Raw genomic sequence first — 18,050 nt, 5'->3', positions numbered from 1 at the left:
TGGGCCGCCGCTCGCCCCGCACCGGCGGCGGGTGCGCGGGGCCCGGCGGGGCGGGCGCCGGGTCGGGCCGGGCCTGCTCGGCGCGGCGCGGCGCGGCCGGCCGGTTGCCATGGCAGCAGCCAGGCGGCGCGGCGGCGCGCGCGGCCGGCGGGGCGCGGCGCGGCGCGGCCCTGGAGCGTACCATGTGCGCCCGGCGGCGGGAGGCGGCGGAGGGGCCACGACGGCGGCGGCTGCTCCTACCCTGCTAGCTCCGCCACGGCGGGCCCGGCGACCAGGAGCCGCTGCGTCAATGTAACGGCGGCGGCGGGGCGGACGGGAGGGTGGGGGGGGCGCCGCTGAGTGGCATTTCCACGCCGCGCGTGGCTGCCAGCCGCGGGGAAGGGGGAGGGGGGGGGCGGGGGGCGGGCGGGAGGCGTTAAAATGGCGGCGCGCAGCCGGCCCCCGCGCTAAACCGGCCCCCGTGGCTCGCCCCGTGCCGCCGCGCGTGGCACGGTGCGGCCGCCCGCTGCCTGCTAGCGCCGCCGCCGCTGAGGTAAGGCCGGGCCCGGCCGCGGGGGGCCGGCTGCCCCCCACCGAGCCGCGCGGCGCCCAGGGACGGGTCTGGCGCGCTCCGGGGAGGGGCGGGGGGGGGGGCGGCGGCGGCGGCGGCTCGTCCCGCGGCCGGGGCTCGGCGGCCGCTGGCGGTTGTCCCGGGAGCGGCGGCGGGCTGGTCCGGGGGTGCCGGCGGGGCTCCTTGGCGGCGCATCGCTCCTTTGTCTGCTGGCGGCGGGCTGGCCGGCCGGCCGCGGCCCTGCTCAGCCGGATGCGGGAGCGTCTGCGGAGGGTGGCTGGCGCGTCGCGGTGCATTGCCAGGGTGTCGTTTCGTTCTTAAAAAACCCCCCAAACCCAAAGCTAAAAAACCCCGCAGCAAAACTAATTTTTGTAGCCGAAAGTGTTCCAGGCGCTGTCTTACCCACGGACGCCTCGTAGCGTAGCGAAATGGACTCAACTCAGACAGGGTTGAAGCGGACTTTTACTTCTGAAAAAGCAGCACAAACTAACTGGAGGACTCCCCTGCCGCTACAGCCATGAGAGAGGGGCCTGAGGGGAGGGGGGATTCCCCCCCCCCGTTTTGGGGGTTTTTTTTTTGGACTCTTATGAAGACATGCGCATTTGTTCATTCTTGCCACCGCACTGGAGTCTGCCTAGAAACAAAGAACACAGCCTGGCGAAGTTGATGCTGGCTCTGAAAGTGTCTGGCTTTCCTCCCCCCCCCCATTTACTTGTACTGTAGTTAAAAGCCTCAAGATATTTCCTTGAATTATTTCCATGTGCCTGCTGATGGACCCCCCCCACTTCCACCCTTGCCCCCCTCGACCCTACCGGGCCAGGTCTACGCATTTCAGAAAGTGCAGCCATGATAGATAGAGCAACTTCTCCCATTTTCACCCAGCCCCGTGGTATGACAGTTTGCAGTAGGTGTGCCTTCTGACGGGGAGCCACCCCCTTGCTGAATCATCGTGGAGCGATGGCCGGACAGCTCGTCCGCTTGGGGAACAAAATATTCCCCTGTGGAGCATGAGGCAGTGGTGAGGCGAGACGCAAGTAAGAGACCTGTTAGCATTCGGCTCAGGCGCGGGCGAACGTTGCAGGGAGAAAACCTTTCCGTTTCATGGCAGCGGGAGCTGCGGATGCGGTTTTGAGCTCAAAGGCAAGACGTGCGCTGCTGTAAGGAACATCCCCTGCCTTTGAGGTAGTGAAACTCCGAGGGCCTGATCCTGCAGCTGTTGCTTCTCTGAAAACTCCTTTCTTGCACGGATAGGCTCTGTGCGAGATCAACACCTGGCTCAGAGAGTGACGTGTGAATTCGTGGTATTGTGGAGCAGTGGTTATTAGCAGTAATCCTGTAATGCATTTGCACAGACAAGCGTGTAAGCAGTAGTGTCGTGTCCGTGCTATTTGCCTAAAACTATTTTTGTTCTGCACTGGTGAAAGTAATTGCCTTTGTTACCGCAAGGAAATAATGACTTTACTTTTGAGGGGCTTGGGGTGCGCGTGTGTCAGATGCTGAAGTGTTGCTAGGTATCCCTGCCTTTATTCAAAGGATGCCAAAAAGTATAGGAGTGAGAGGTGGGATGAGCAATTTTGAGCTGGGGTGTATCAGGCAAGACTAAATTGCAGCAGTTGTTGGACATGTAATGTCATCCTGTAATTAGAGCGAGGTAATAGTCTATACCATGTTGAAACTATCAAGTGTCTGAGTTGGAGCCATCTGATTTAAGCTAGTTCTTCTGGGATTATGCAGAAGCAGAAGTAATGCAGTTAAAGTTTCCATACAGCAGCTTCCATGGGGTTGCAGAGATGTTTTCCCCCTATGGGTCCTCCTTGCGGGTATTTTGCTTTTAAGGTAGTACGTGGAGGCTGCAATGGTGCTGCTCTCCAGGTTGGAGAAATGCCTTACGTGGTACAGTCCTGCTCCTTGGAGCTTTATTTACAAATGAAGGTCCAAATCATGCATCTCAGTCCTGGGGGGGGGGGGGGGGGGGAACTCCTGAAGGAAGGACTTAGGGGTTCAGCTTTGTGCAGAACTGAAGGATTTAAAGGACTCTGTAATTTGGTCTTAAAACTTCCCTGCCCCCACTGCTCTTTATACCCCAAAAAAGATGTGTGTTAGCAAGTGGTCTGGTGGAGAGCCTGCAGGCTGTGGTCTTTCCAGCGCTCCTGCCAGTGGGGCAGGATCCTCATGGGGCTCTCGAGCTGCTCTGGTTTGCTGTAGGGTTGTACTAGTGCGGAGCCATGGCGGTACAAAGCTGGGAGGCTGTGCAGAGTTACGATGTGTGGGCACCAGCCCTTCTCACAGATGCTAATTTCCCCTGGTGTGTGCATGTGTATATATATAGACATGATACATACTTAAATTAAGTCATTTTAAAGTAGTGATGGCCCAGAAAAGTTTGAGAGCTATTTCAGTGTTTGAGTGTTTCTCTTTGAAAGACAATGGACTCTGCAGAAGCTTCTAGGTATATGGGATGTGCTTACAGCAGGAGAAGGTGCAGACTGCTCTTGGGGGCAGTCAGCCTTCCCAGAAGCGGCCGAGTTTTACGTATGCACCTGGTTCAGCCTGTATACAGCTATATGTCTGTAGCGGGTCTGGGCTGTCTTCCAGGCAGTCTGGGATATACTGTCAGGGGCCCAAAGCAGACCTGGTGGTCAGCGAGGAAATTAGCCCCTTGGTGCTGTAACCTCTGTGCTGCTCAGCCTCCTGCAGCATCTGGCCAGGTCAGGAGAAGTCAGGGTGCCACATCCTTCCCACCGCTGTGGGGGAGTGAGGGATCCCCATGGAGAAAGAGGGAGTGGATCTGGGGCTGCCATTCCTCCCTTCCAGTGCTGCTCACGTATTGCAGGAAGGTTACTGACAAGTAGGGATGCTGGGCAGTTGTTCATCTGAGGTGCTGGGGTGTCGCATCCACACAGAGGATTTTCTAGTGGTTTTCGTGCCCAGTTCCACTTCACGAGCAGCAGTGGCCTGCTCTGCCTCCTCCTTCTCTGTTGGGGAATGGCTGGCATGAGGCTTAAATGTTATTCTTAGATTTTTACAGAGCTAGAAGTTTTCTCCTGGGCTTGCCCCATCTTAACAAGATGAATACATGGAACTTAGAGTTTTGCACTTATGCTGCCACCAGAAGTGAGGTTTTGAGAGGCTGTTCTGCGCGTTTAAGGGAATCTCAAAGTGGGACTTAAAAACTTGTGATTGCAAAGGGGGGGAGGTTGGCTTTCTTACCTTTTGCAGTATAGCTTGCAAATCAGTTTTGAAGCTGGTACTGTGGTGGAAAAAGTGGTCCTGCTTCCAGCCCTTTGCTCCAGTCTTTTCATCATCCTTGTGGATTAAGAATAACCTTGCAGAATAACAAGAAAGAAAGCGATGCTCATTTTAGCCATCACTCCTTCCTTGGTTCGCTTCTCCATGTGGCCATGTTGGCACAAGGACCTGGGGTGCACAGGCAGGACAGGATGAGGCTGGACTGCTGCTTTCATTAGCAGCACTGGCTTATGCTGAGTTAAACTGATGGCAAAACTGCATTGCTAGTGTCTTGCAAAGGTATCTTTCTTCACGCACAAGTCAAACCATGGCTTAACTAGTCACCGGTGCCTGCAGCTTAGTCAGGAGCCTGAAAGCAAACGAAGATTTTCTTTGTGGCTAGTGCAGGCACAGGTGATGATGATGAATCTGCAGTCAGGATTTGGTGACTGATGCCTGCAGCGGGACACCCCTGCCGTGCTGGTGGTGAGAGCTTGGCTTTGGCAGTGGAGCAAACCATTGTGTGACTCAGACGTGTTGGGAAAGAGTACGCAGCCTTCATAGGAGCAGGCTTTTCTGACCATGAACGTACTAGAAGTCACGTGTGGAAACTAAAATGAGTACTAGAAACATGAGGCTGCTCACTGAGAGGGAGGCTGTGCATTGAAAAGCAGAGTTTGCTTAGATTTCGGTTTCCAAAGGTAGTCATAGGAGCTGTGGCTCTCTTGCTGTGCTCTGAAAACAGAGTGCAAACATCCAACCAAAGAAGAACTGCCACCACAGACAGACATGGCACTGCACATTTGGGTTACCCTGGTCCAGCCTCCAAGCACCCAGCAGGAAAAACGTGAGAAAAATCTTTTGCAACATGATAGAAACACTTAGTTGGGGAGTGATCGCAGCCTGAAAGCGGAGGGGAGAGAATGTCTTTATTGAACAGTGTGTGTTTGCTCTTAAAATCCCTTAAAAGCTCTGAAGCTCAAGCTTGCTTGATTTGTTGTGTTTGCCATATGTAATATTACAGTGAGAAGCTTCAATTCAGTGTGGATGAGTTGATGCAGGAGTTGTTCCCTTTTAGGTGATAGGGAACCAGTTACTCTTGTGTAATGCACTGGTTTGCTTGTTAGACTGTTTTGTGAGTTTCTTTTTAATCAGTGTATTCCAGACCTCTGGGCAGTGCATGCATCCTTCTCTAGGGCAATGCTCAGGTCCTAATTTGCCATATGATTTAAGTACAGACTTGTCTCTCTTGCTGAAGTGCAGTCTTTAAGCCGGAGCACTTATAATAACAAAACATTTTGTAATTCTCTGTTCACCTTTAATGCAGCATCACAGGTACCCCAGACGTTGTATGCATGTCTGCTCCTGGAATGGAGTTCCTCGTTGTGTCCCCTAAGTATAGAAATGGGATAATTGATCCTTTTAGTTTGTTTTCTCTAGGTTCCCATGTGTGTGTAAATTGCTGCTCCGGGATGGATGGTTTGCCTGAATTTGTGCTTGTAATGCTTTTGCAGTTGGGCACCTCTTGCCTGCTAAGCTGTGGCAGTGTGTGTTGTTCTTTTAAAAGGTGTGCATCCTCCCCTTTTTCCATGACATCTTCCAGGAAGCATTGTCTACCCAGAGCGATGTTATCTTCCCCCATTTTAAATGGTGTCAGCAGATACTTATTTTTTCCCTTCTCCCGTCCCGATGCTAAGTACCCACCATGGGAATGAGTTGTCTTGTATTACTCACATGGAGCAAATCTGTGGCTTGGCCTCCAAATTACATGGCCCTGCTCAGCAAGGGTGAGGTCCTCTGGAGCCCAAGTAAAGGTGCCAGCATCTCTTCGCCTGCTTTTTTTTTTTTTGTGAAACACGTAGGCCGATAGCAAGCTGAAAAACTGGTGGCCTTCAGAGCTGGGTATTTTATGTTGAAGCCTTCTGAATACATAAAATCAGAGAGAATGTGTCTGTGTAATCCGATCTGCTCTTGAAAGCCTCGCGGAGGGCTGCATGCTGCAGACATAAGCTGTGTCAATAAGAACTCTATTCACCCTCAGAAAACAGCCTCGTGATCGGGTTTGACTGGCAGGCTTCCTAAGGGAGGGCCTTTTTTTGGGAAAGAGCTCCGATTTTTTGGCGGCACTTCTGACTGCCTTTTCGGACTCCGACTTATTGTTCTTTCCTTGGCGTGATAGACTTGGATTTTTTTGCTGGGAGGTTGCTGGGGTACAGGGAGGACTTCATGCAGCATGATAACGGGGGTGCGGGGGGAAGTTTCCTCTCTCGCAGTGCAACCCATCCGCCAAAGCAGCATTTAGGAGCGTGAAGGTGATGGATTTAAAAGAATGTGAGGTAGGACTGGAGGTCGCTGTGTGCAGGAGAGGGTACTCATGGGCATGCGCAGGGTACTTTCTTGCAAAACAGTGGCACAAAATACTTGTCCTTGTAAAAGTCTTGGATGGTAATGCACAAAATGTGTGGTTGTGCACGTTTATGTGCTTTTTTTCCACTCGGTTCTGCAGATGTCTGTATTACCCAGAAGTGGTGTTGGGTGAAATTCTGCTTTCCGTAATGCTGGCATAAATCTGCTGCGAAGGCAGTGTTGTACTAATGGCTGTAATTTGCTGGTTGCTATTATTTTTTTAAAAAAATTCACACAAATCTTATTCTGCTTTATGATGAAGTATTCTACATCTGGCATGTAATCTTTTAAAATCTTGTAGGAAAAATCTGCCTGAGCTAGTAAAAATGATGCTTATAAGATTTCCTGAAAGCAGAGTTCTAATCAAAATATCAGGTTCTGAGCTGCTGCTTAGTGTATAGCATTTGTGTAAATGGCATTTTCTGCTGCATTACTTGTGTGATACTCAGTGTTTGCTCTGCTAAGGTCTTAAAGCCATTCTCTTTGACATTGAGTTACCAGTTTTAACAAAAGAGATGCCGGACTGTCAGTTTTGCATGTTTCTTTTTTCTTGCAGGTCCCTTGGTCTATCTGTCACTTTTTTTAAAGCTCCAGCTCCTTACTCAAGTGATGATTTGAAAATTAGCTCATCTGTATGTCTTTCTGGGTTATTCCTGTAGCTGCAAATGAAAGATTGAAAATATAATTAGGATGTAATATGCACAAGCTCAAAAAAAACCCAACCCGACAAAAAACAAAGTAATGCAAAGCTATTATTTAAAAGAAATGCAATTATGTTTTGAGCCAATTGAGGCTTGACTTAATTTCTCAGGGTTTGCTGGTGATGATGCGGTGAAACCAAAATTAACTCCTGAAATATGCCTGTCCTGAGTCAGGAGTTTGGCTGGTTAAAATCAAGAGAGCCACGGAAAGAAGGGGAATCCCCTTACAGGGGAGCCTGGCCCTGTGCGGTTTGCAAGTGGGTGCAGCATTTGGGGTGATTCCTGCAGTCCCCATTTCTGTGGCTCTCCCCAGCTGATTCCCCTTCAATAAAGGCCTGATCTTGCCTGCGAGAGCTTTAATAACAAACTCTGACTGGTTTAGGTGGGATTGGCCCCTGGGCAAACGGCGTGCAGACCCGGGCGGCTGTGGACCAGCGAGCGTGGGCAGGAAACACTGGTTTCGCTGCTGCTGCTGCTTGCTGCTCATAACGCGGGAGGCCGCAGCTGGGTAATTTGTTTTTACTTCCTGTTCCCAATCTGTTTGGGTCAAAAGCAGCGGTGTTTTTCCATATTAAGGTGTTTGGCTTCGTTCTGCAAGGCAGCAATAAATTTCACACCACGCACAACATGTTTCTTTTATTTCAGAGACTCTTTATTGCTGCCTTTGACTTTTAATTTGGATGGTGAAACCTTTATTAGTACCTTTTTTGTTGCATAGACCTGCTTTTCAAGGAAAACAGAAAGCTTTTTTTTCCCCTTTCTTTCTGTTTTGGAAAGGGCCTTTGAAATAGCTCGCAGGTCTGTAGCTGAGCAGAGGGAGCCGGCAGGTCTGGCTGCCATGGCTGGCTCCTTGGCAGGCTCATGGGGAGATGGGGACACCTCAGCCTGCTTCTGTGCTCCTTGGTCACGAGGAGATAATGCTGCCGGAGTTAATTGGGATGCTGGGACTTAACTCATTAATGTTTGTGAAGCGTTTGGCCGTCTTTTGATGGAAGGTCCTGGGACTGCAGGGCAGGGGGTGGTGGTTGTGCTGCGCAGGGCTGTGATGCCAGGAGGGATGTGTGTGGGTTGATGGACTGGTCGTTAAAGTGGTCCTAAAGGTTGGAATGGTGATCTGCCAAACGTCCCTGGCTCGCTGATGGGGAAACCTGCCCTGTAAAGGAAAACCGGCTCCTGCAAAAGAGCATCGCCCACTCTGAGCCATGGCTGGCTGCTGGGCTGCCGCTAGGAGTTGTTCTCCTGAGCACTGGGTTAGTCCACAGCATGCAAAGTGTTACTACAGGCCACAAGATACAAAACTGATGGAGAAGAGAGGGTTGGGTCCTTCCCTGGCCTGGCTGGGCAGCAAAAGGGCATCGGGTTTCTTTCCCCAAAATCTGGTCAAAACTCTTCATCAGTGCTGTTCACTCTTCTTAATCAAGCCGCTCAGTTGTAGGATCTCCTACCCTGTCTACAGCCAGCAAGTCAGGATGGATAGATCTTTTTATAGCCTTACCAGGTATCAGCAGGATCCTTTTAAATACAGTCTGAATGTTTTTAAATAAATGGTAATGAGCAGTGCTGGCCCAGGGGGCTTATGTTGCATCTTCAGATACATTTCAGTAAAGTTATTTTTGAGGTACAAAAAAGAAACAGTAGCATGGAGCCATCCATAGGGTTACAGGTGGTCTATCCTTCTTTCTTTGAAGTCTCCAGATGCTGGCATTGTATCAGACCGAGGAAGCCAGAGCGCAGAGGTATCTTGTGAAGTGCCTCCATGCCCTTGGACAGACTGCCCAGGTTTTGGCACTGGCATCTCCACCTTGTCTTTGCTGCACTTGACTCCCGGATCCACAACCGAATGCCTCCATCCTAGGTCCTTGGCTTTTCTCCAGATCAAATCTACCACCTGTGAATTTGGCTTGACTTAATTAACTCAGTGAAGTGCTTGGTGTGACAACCCTGTTGCCCTTCGTTGAGCATAGCCGTGGTAACGAGTTAACGTCGGCTGTGCCCCGAGTGCCCAGGCATGATCTGGCTAATGCAGTAGCACCTTTCACGCGGTGCTTGAGGAAGCTACGCTACAGGTCATGTAAATGAGGCCAACCAGAGTGGGCTCTGCAGGAGGAACAACGAGCCCCTTCCCTCCTGCATATCTGCAGTGAGGTGACACCTCCCCTTCTGGATGCAACCAGCCTCCTCCACCTTGCTCAGAAGTGCAGGCAGGCTGTCCCCACTCCTCCCCTGCCTGTTCTGCGCACCCCCTTGGACCAGTCTGCCTAGGGCAGCTGGCTTGGGTGGCTCTCACCCGGGACTGACCTCCTTCACTATGATTTTCAGGGACTCCAGAGCATGTGGGTTGAATAGCTGTGATCCACATTTCTTCTGAGACTGAGGAAATGAGTAGGGCACGTGGGGCGGATTCTGCATGAGGTTGTATCAGCCTTGCTGAAGGGAGAGACCTGCTGGGTTGGGGACTTTCCAGCTCTGGTGACTGTGTTGTAGTATGACGCATTCAGTAGCTGATGCTTAGATACCAAGGTTGGAATGAGGATGCTGCTGCTGAAAGGCAAATTCATTCTGTGTCCTATGTTAGGTGGAAGGTTATCCTTCTGACAAGACCCTGAGATCCATTCATAAGGTACAGGGAAGTTTCTGGTGTGTCTAACAACAGATTTATTCATTTTCTGTACAGTGCCACCATCTTGTTCCTCTAGAGATACCAGGATTTGTAAATTCAGCCCAGCTGTAGAGTGTGTCCTAGATGCCCTTAGTTGGGCGATTACACCATTTTGCATGCCAACTTACATGAGAAACAGTTTCTCCCCCAGGTCTTGGAGCATCTCCACCTGCTCAGGCAACCTGGGGGATGCAGTACCTGGTGACTTCTGGATGGGAAGAGCGTTTACTTGCACAATGCTGCGGGATTCATCCCTATCATAGGGTCTGCACCCAGTTCTTCCTGTGTGTTTATAATGTATATGACTTTCAGTGTACACAAGGAGAGGAGCAAACTTGTGGGGAATGTGTGTATTTGGGGGAATTGTGGATGCCTCTTGAGAGAGGGGCATTGCTGAGGCAGAGCCGTTGGCTGCTCAAGCTCCTCGGCTGTGCTGAGTGCCCTTGGCCTCCATGGGTGCCATGAGGAGCTGAGCCTGCTGTTTCATGCCCTTCAGATGTGTTTTGGCACTGAAAGGTGCACTCTCTTTCCTCCTTGCTGCTGTCCTCATTCCTCTGCCTTGTGCTCGGTCTCATGAATGCTTGTCCTGGCTGAGGGAGAGGGCAGGAACGAGGCCTGGGACCCATGGGAGGGCAGAGCTGGCCTGGCCGATGCAGCCTGTACTTGGGTCAGCTGGAAATGGTGGTGAAAGCTGAGCTGCAGGATGCCCAGGCCTGCAGGAGAGCGTCTGCATGGGTGGAGCTGAGCTGGTCACTGATGGCCGTTTACAAGGTGCTGGGTTTTTTTTAATTCAATAAAATGCTAACTATTATAGTTATGTACTGGTTAATAAGAGTAATGCTTAATACAGCCATTGCATAAGACCGTTAGCTAAGGCAGGTGCCTTTTACCAGCAGTAACTCCCTTTTTGAAACAAAAGGACTGGACAGTTGAGATGGACTGATCCCATGCTACAGTAATTCACCACAAACTACATTTCAAATAACTGCCCGCCGATTCCTGCTGTGTAGGCTTGGGGATGTGTTGGCTTGCCCTCCTGCTGTGGGGACCAGGAGAGCAAACAAGGAGGGCTGGAGCTCGGGGCCACAGCCCAGCCAAGCACTGCAGATTTGGGGCTGACAGGCAGGGATTTGCAGTTTGTTTGCTGCGGAGCTCCCTTTCTTTCAGTAAAATGTAGATGCAAACGTGTGAGAAGCTTTTAGCTCGAACATTCATGATGTTCAGCAGCAAACACGTGGCTGGTGATTTGCTTGACTGAAGGCTTTCTTTTAAGTATCCTTAGATACTTGTTTGGCAATAGAACATTTGGGGGGAGGAATCCTACAGCTGAACTGTAACTTTTAAATTTCAAAAGGAGTTTTTCCTCCTGAAAGTAAACCTGTGGCTGACTTCGCTCCTATTACTGTGCTCCATCTTCAGTTTGTTGGCGCTGGCTTTAAAACCATTAAATTCATAGAGGGGTAGTGCAGAGCAATGTCTTCAGTTTGAGTCCAAATGTTAGTGAGGCGCAACCCAAATTCAAAATCGAGTTTTGGTCACCAGCAGCAGACACTTTTTGTTGGTCCCCTTTGCCTGTGATGTGGGCTGGTGCTGTGGTGTGGCCAGGCTGGAGAGCGCTGTCGGCTCCCTTTCCTCGGCAGAGCCCTGGGCTGAGTGGCACCCGCTCCTTCTGCAGGACTAACGCTGCTGCGTGAGTGAGACTTTCCCTTGCCTGTTGATAGGCAAAAAAGCCATTAGGACCGCAGAACTTGTTCGCAGAGTTATGCAGCAATTACTTAAAAAAAACCCGGAAGATAGGATGCTTGCTAAATTAACACTACAAATGCTTCTTTTTTTTTTTTTTAAGACGCCTAGTACAACAAAACTGCCGAGGGGCAGAAGTCCATTATGCTGATTATAGTCCAAATATAACATCCTTGTGATAGGCAGAAAGTGAAGCTGACTACAAATGGGAATGATATGGGGAGGAAGGTAAAAAACTTAATATTCTGAATGATAGAAGAATGAATTTAAATTCATTTAATGTCAGTAATCTTTGTATTATTAGCCGTAATCTGCTTCTGAGAAGCATACAGGCTTGACTTTTTTTTTTTCCCCCTCCTCTCCATAGAGCTGCATTAATAAGAACAAAGTGTTTCTCCTGACCTCTGCCTTTAGACTATGAGCTCCCAAGAGCACAAATTTTTCTTCTGTATTTTTGGACAGCATCTGCAGGTAGTGAAAGCTGCCACAAATAAATAGCAATGCGGGGAGCATGTTACTGCAGTCCCAGATCACTTAGCAAGGGTCTAATCCTGCATGATGCTTACAGGAGGGTGGAACTAGGGCTACAGTCTGATATTGAGTGTGTGGGTGTTTTTAGGATGGTCTTAAACTTGTATGTTGCCAAAGTGGTTCTCAGCAGGGTGATATCGGGAGGAAGCTCACTGAGCTGGGAGAGCGAGAGGGGCTGCTGGCTGCTGTATTTTTGGATGTACATCTTTCTGGGGGGTGTACCGGAGGGGAGATATGAATGCAACAGTATTGATGTACTTGATATACTATTGTTAGCTGTATTGCGGAGACAAAGAGATGAGACTGGCCTTAGGATTGTTGTTTTGAGCCTTTAATGTGGGGAGAGAGTGCTGTGGCACAGCGGCAGCATCCGACACCTTTGGGTGGGAGGTTATCACGATCAACTTCGTGCACCTCCCTGTTCTGAGAGAGAGAGAGCTGGTGCGCACGGGTTTGCTTAGGTTTCTGAGAGAATGTGACGTTGCTCATCCTGGAGATTCAGGCAACCGAAACGAGAGAGAGAGAGAGAATTAACGCATGAGATCTACTTGCTCATGACCTGAATCCCCTAATCACAGCCTCACATAAGTGAAGGTCTTAGGCTGGGTTGAGGGCATCTCCACACAAGAAAATGTACATCTGCCCTCCGCCTCCCAGAATTAGAGCTTACTCGTGATGAAATATAGTTGTAAGGACCTTAAACCTTGCCTTAAACCGGACCCGCTGTGTGTGACATTGCTTCCCCTGTGACAGGCACGCAGTAGGCGCCTTGGTGAAAATAGGTCTGTGCTACCTGAGCTCCCCGTCCCCAGGAAACTTCTTCTGGGTGCCAGAAGCACATCCCGGTGAGTCCATGCCTTTTGGAAGCCGTCCTTAATTTGATGGATTTGGATTAGAGCCTTAGTTGTATTTAATTTAAGCTTTGTGCTGCAACTTTCTGTCCTTTAATCTGGGAAGTAACATTGTGGCGGTTCCAGCAACAGTGTCGCCACTTTCACTGACCCTGTAATTTGCTTTTGACCATAGAAGTTTTTCGTAGGGTGCCTCACTAATGCCAAGCCAGTGGTAATCCCACGCTTTCAGCTTCGTTTTCGGTTTGTTCCAGGTTGTAAGACTGGAGCCAGCAATGTAAGTCTAGCTGTTTTTTCACGTAGGTGACGAAACTGAAAAATCAATTTAAAAAAAAAAAAAAAGAATTTATTCCACTTTGGGTGGCTTCAACAAAAAAAACTGAAAAAATTGTCATCCTGTTTTTGACATGGAGGTGAAAGGAAGAGCTTTTTTTGGTGGAAAGATACATAGCTTGTTTATTTATTAGATGAGAGGTAGAGAGGTTTCTGCTGAGGGGTGGAGGAAAAAAAGAAAAGAAAAACAAGGAGGGAAGAAGCCCAATGCTCCTTGCCTTTTGTAAAGAAATGCTTCAGTTTTTCTTTTGAAGTAGTCTGGAAATTCAGGTTAGTCACTGTAAAACTGAATAAATAATTTCTCACAAAAGCACTGCCTAGCTTGCAATCATAGCAGATAGAAAGGCAGATTAAAATATTTCATAAAAGGCACCTTTGGCTCAAATCCGTAGTAGTGTAACTGAGGGAGCATCTCTGATTTTTCTGTTACCTGAGGATCTGGCTTTTATCTTGTTTTTAATCTGTTTTCTTCTCCCTCCCCTCCTCCTCCCACGCTATGAAAGGTGCGTCTGTATGGAGGATTTCTTGCAGCACACATTCAAGGACTGTTTCGGAGCTCAGAGAATTTGATCCAGAGGCTCCTCCGAGCCTTGGTGGGGTTTTGTTTTTACAGCGCCTGTGAACCAGGAGAGTATTGGTTCAGCATCGGGTCAGATACAGATAAATCAGGGTTTTGAACATTGCTCGCAAACACTTAAAGAAAAAACTGTGCAAATGTCTTTGAGAGCCAAGAAACACCTGTGTTGTTGTCTGAAGGTTGAATCCACAGCTAGCTGCCTTCTTGGAATAAGCTGATAACAGATTAGTTGCTAATATCTCGTTCACGAGTTGATATTTCCACTGCTGCTGTTGATATGTGACCGGGGTCGAGGTTTTTGGGTCACAAGGTGGAGTGCATGAGCCAGATCCTACTTGGTCTTGATACCCTGTTTATATGTTGTGTTTGGGCAAGACAGGACAAGCTGTTGTCTGTTCATCTCCAGCCTGTGACTCCTGCGTGTTGGCCACATGGGGTGGGGACAGCAAGGAACGTGCCAAGTGTGACATACTGGAAGAGCCATAAGCTAGCTCTTACTTTGACCGTATCATTGCAGCAAGTCACTTGGCTCTGCCTGGTGAGGTACTGTTGGAGGGTGACATGGCAGCTGGTTGAAGTCCTTCGTCTTCAATTAGTGTCCTGTATTGATGTTTTGTGTTTCTGCTGAAGGATGAGTAAGTGCTCAAGGCCAGGTTGGACGGGGCTTTGAGCAACTCGATCTAGTGGAAGGTATTCCTGCCCATGGCAGGGGGGGTTGGAACTAGATGATTTTTAAAGGTCCCTTCCAACCCGAACTATTCTGTTCTAGCCTTTAGATGAAGCTGGATGTATCAATCATGGATATGGTTTTGGTGCAAGGCCAGGGCTGCATCTGAGAAAACTTCGGGGACTGTTGATTGAAGGTTTGTGTCCTGTTGGGTGAGCTCTGGAGTAGGGGTTTACCTTGCAGAACATAAAGCGCGTTTCGCATTTGCTTTTTGGCTCTTGAACGTATGTGTGTTTTTGAAGAACATGCAGTTCTGAGGGAGCCTCCCGTCAATAATCATTAGCGTTTGTGCAGCATGATCAAAAGAGTCTCCTTGCTCTGCAGGCTGAAGGGGAGACTGAGTGTAGACAGGCCCACGTTGGAGTCCCTGTGTGTTCACTGTGCCATTAAGGTAAAGAATTAAGCTTGCAGAAGAGGAACGAGGTCAGGTCTAGACCAAGAAGTAGACTCTGGAATCCAGCCAAGAGTGTAAGTAAGGTTTTTCCTGTAACAGCATCCTAGATGTGGCAGTTGTGGATGACTTGGCTGAAACGAGGCTGACATCTGTAGGTCAGGCCTGATTAAAAGGGAAGGAGGGTAGAGAATAGCTCTGTGGAGTAAAGAGGATTTAAAGATAACGGCGGGGGGAGACGTGTGGCCCTTACTTGCAGAATTTGGTTTGGCCTTGGGAATCTCGCCCTGCCTGGGAGCAGGGAGAACCTGGTCCCTGGGTTCTTTGTTAGCCCCCAGAACACTGTGGCTGCTGCTCCCTTCTTCCCCGGTTCATGCACGTCTTCTGACCGATCCCGTCACCCTAAGTCTGACTTTTTTGATAGAAGTCTGACTTAAGCTTTCCTATTCTGCTGTTCAAGGGAAGCCTTCCACACAAGTCTTTGGCTTGCTGTGAAATGCTACCATGAAGACAACACCCAGCCCTCCCTTTGTTGTGTTACAGGGTTAAGTGTCCAGGTCTCTTGCTTGGTGCAGATGAAAGGTGCTGTATTGCTGAGCCGTGCTGTGTTGCTGAGTGTTATGTGTTGGAGGCTGCTTCAGAAAATGTTTCTGTGTTCCTTTTGACATCTGTTGCATCTTCCTGTCCCACCCGCAGTTGTGCTGGTGGCTGAGGATGCTGGAGACTCTCTCTTTGCTGAGAGAGGAGGAAAGAGGAAGATGATAGCACTTCAGAAGCAATAACCCCTGTGCTTTAGTAGAGCAGCATATTGTGTCCAAAACTGTGGTTCACGACCAGTAGCTGCTGCTTAACTTACACATTGAGCATGTTGCTCTCAGAAGTGCTTTGACACCAAAGATCCCCATTGTTTGGGATGGGTGACCTGAGGCACAGAGGGGTGAGGTGACACTGCAAACAGTAGTATGAAGGAGCATGCCGCCGCCACAGTCAGGAGTGCAATTTATCTGTACTTCTTGCTTGGAGACCTGCAGGGGCTGGTCTGCTGTTCTGATTTTTCCATGATGATTCCTTTCAGTGGAAAAATGGCTTGTTTGATTAGATGAAAACTTCTGTGGTAAAAATCTGAAAGGAAAAGGGTGCTTGGCTTCTCCCTGAAGCAGGAGTTTTAGTTTCTAAATGAAAAATTTTTTTAACAAGATAAAAATAGAGAATTACTTTGTTGGGAAAGTACTTCCCTACCAGCTCTGCTGGGCGGCCTTCAGCTGTGAGGAAGTGGGGAAATTACCCTCAGCTCCCTTGGACCACAACCAGCCCTGGTGGTTTTCCAGTGAAGTAATTAGAGTTTACTTTACCAGGGCTGCGCTTTGGCCCTTGAAATTTAAGGGGTATATGAATCTGTATGAAAACTTAATTTTAAATCCTGCCAGACACGGCTTCCCTCCCTGTAGGACCTGCCACCTGCACGGCACTGCATCGTGAAGCGCATACCATGTTGCATGGCATGGTTCTTCACATTCAGGTGCTCAGTCCAGCTAAGCAGCACTGACAGCTGTGATGACCGCTCACATCAATCCATTAATAACTTTTTTACTCAGGGAAATAACAGCATAAGCACTAGTGCCCTTGCATAGAGTTCTGGGTATCTCTGTCAGGAGACTGGCAATTATTTGATGATTTTGTAGAAAATAAATTATCTCGGCTTTCACTGTAGTCCCTAAATTCATTTTCAGCTGTGACAAGAGCCAGGATTTAAGCCTGGGTCCCCAAAAGTAAAATGCAGTTAATTAGCCCACTCCATCATGTAGCCGTTCTCAGTTAACAAAGGCAGTACGTTCAGCCAGACAGTTCCTGCTCACAAGTGATGCTAACCTTTTGAGCTGCATGTATGGCAGAGTGTGCTTGCTCAAAGCCTGAAGCCCTTGTTTGCATCCCTTTTCAGCAGTGCTTCTTAACCCCTCTGCGCAGCCCCATTGTAATGCTGCCTGTCTCCAGTTGAGAGACTTCTGGCACCAGTATGTGTGTTAAGCTTGAATGATGGTTTGTGTTACGGCAATGGCTGTGGGGTCCTACCAGGGTCAGAGTCTGCTGCACAATAAAGGGGGAGAGAGTTTCTACCCTGAGGAGCTTGTAGTCCTCAGGGCAAATACTCATGGTGATGTGACATTAGTGTTATTAACTGTAACTTATGAACAGGGCTCAAGCAATGTCAGAGGGGCAAAGTGAGATAGCCGAAACCGCTTGATTTCTGGGCTGGAATAAGGATGTGTGAGCCCTCGTCTGGAGTCCTGGCTTGCTGTTCCCACCAGACCAGATCTCCTCGCTGGCTGGAAGCTTGTTTGCATCAGACACTGATAAGCAAGAGCTTGGCACTGAATGCCGCTGCGGTGGATCAGGTGTGGTGAGGTGTAGCTTGAAATAAACCAGCAAGAAAGAAGAACTGCTGTCACGGGGGGACTCTGCTGCACTGCTCCTGGCAGATCAGGGGAGGTGTTGGACATTTTTGCTTGCAATCTCTCCATTGATTTGGATTTAGAGGCTGGGGCAAGGCAGCATGCTTCCTGAGCAAGGCAGGCTGTTGTGAAGTTTTCCTACCTGGTCACTGACCTCAGGTAGGTCACTTAACTCTGTTCTTCTGCAAAGGGACTGCTTGGGTTAAAGTTTCTTGACGGTTGAGTCCTTTGCAGTATCATGATGTTGTACAGTTTCAAAATACTATTTTTCTTCCTTGTGCAAATATCTAAATTTGACTGTTGCCCCTGCAATGTCATGAGATTTAGTAAACTGGGGAGAGGGACAGTCCTTAGTCTAGGTATAACCATTGGCTGTAGTCTGTAAGAATGTGTCTGCAGTTTAAAAAGCATAGGGCCTTATTTTCAGACCCTGTCATCTATTTAGATCCAGGCTGTTCAGTACTTGGCTGCTTCCTGAAATCTACACTTGCTGGTATTGTAATCCAGAGCTTCTGTGTGCAGGCAGTGCCATTTGGTTGAATGCAGTCCTTGCAGAAAAAATCATCTGTATGTAGATACTAGAATGTGAACAGCGACGGCTGTGTGAGTGGATAGTGGGTCAAGACCCCCTGAAAATAGAAACATATTGATGTTGTTAGCAAAAGCTGTGGAGCGTGTTTTCCTTGAAAATTGTTATTCAATATTGTCCTTGGTGTCTTTTGAATTAAACATACCGTAAGAGTCTGTTTGCTGGAATTTTGGCTGTTCTGGAGGATTAGATATTGGGTAGTCATTATCAACAGCCAGAGAAGGTAGCATGACCTACTGAACAGACAGCAAGATGCATAGGCACTAGCAGCAGGGAAATCTATGACAAGAGAACGCATGGAAAAAATATGTACA

The 18,050-nt window shown here is 49.0% G+C and overlaps 1 protein-coding gene across 4 annotated transcripts in view; it reads left to right on the top strand.

The window, feature by feature from the left end:
- Positions 1 to 217: 217 nt before the first annotated feature.
- Positions 218 to 18,050, top strand: part of MBNL3 (muscleblind like splicing regulator 3) — a 97,222-nt gene continuing 79,389 nt past the window's right edge. For 2 of the 4 annotated variants that reach the window (XR_012996061.1, XM_076346907.1), the window contains exon 1: positions 218 to 291. The gene's annotated coding sequence lies outside the window, so the exon portion shown is untranslated. Of the gene's footprint in view, positions 292 to 471; positions 533 to 18,050 lie in introns of those variants that run through there. The other 2 variants (XM_076346909.1, XM_076346908.1) reach the window with 2 other exon arrangements.

Source organism: Aptenodytes patagonicus, chromosome 9 (genome assembly GCF_965638725.1).
Source record: "Aptenodytes patagonicus chromosome 9, bAptPat1.pri.cur, whole genome shotgun sequence".
NCBI lineage: Eukaryota > Metazoa > Chordata > Aves > Sphenisciformes > Spheniscidae > Aptenodytes > Aptenodytes patagonicus.
Note: the sequence above shows the minus strand (reverse complement) of the source record. Positions and strands in the feature narration are given on the sequence as shown.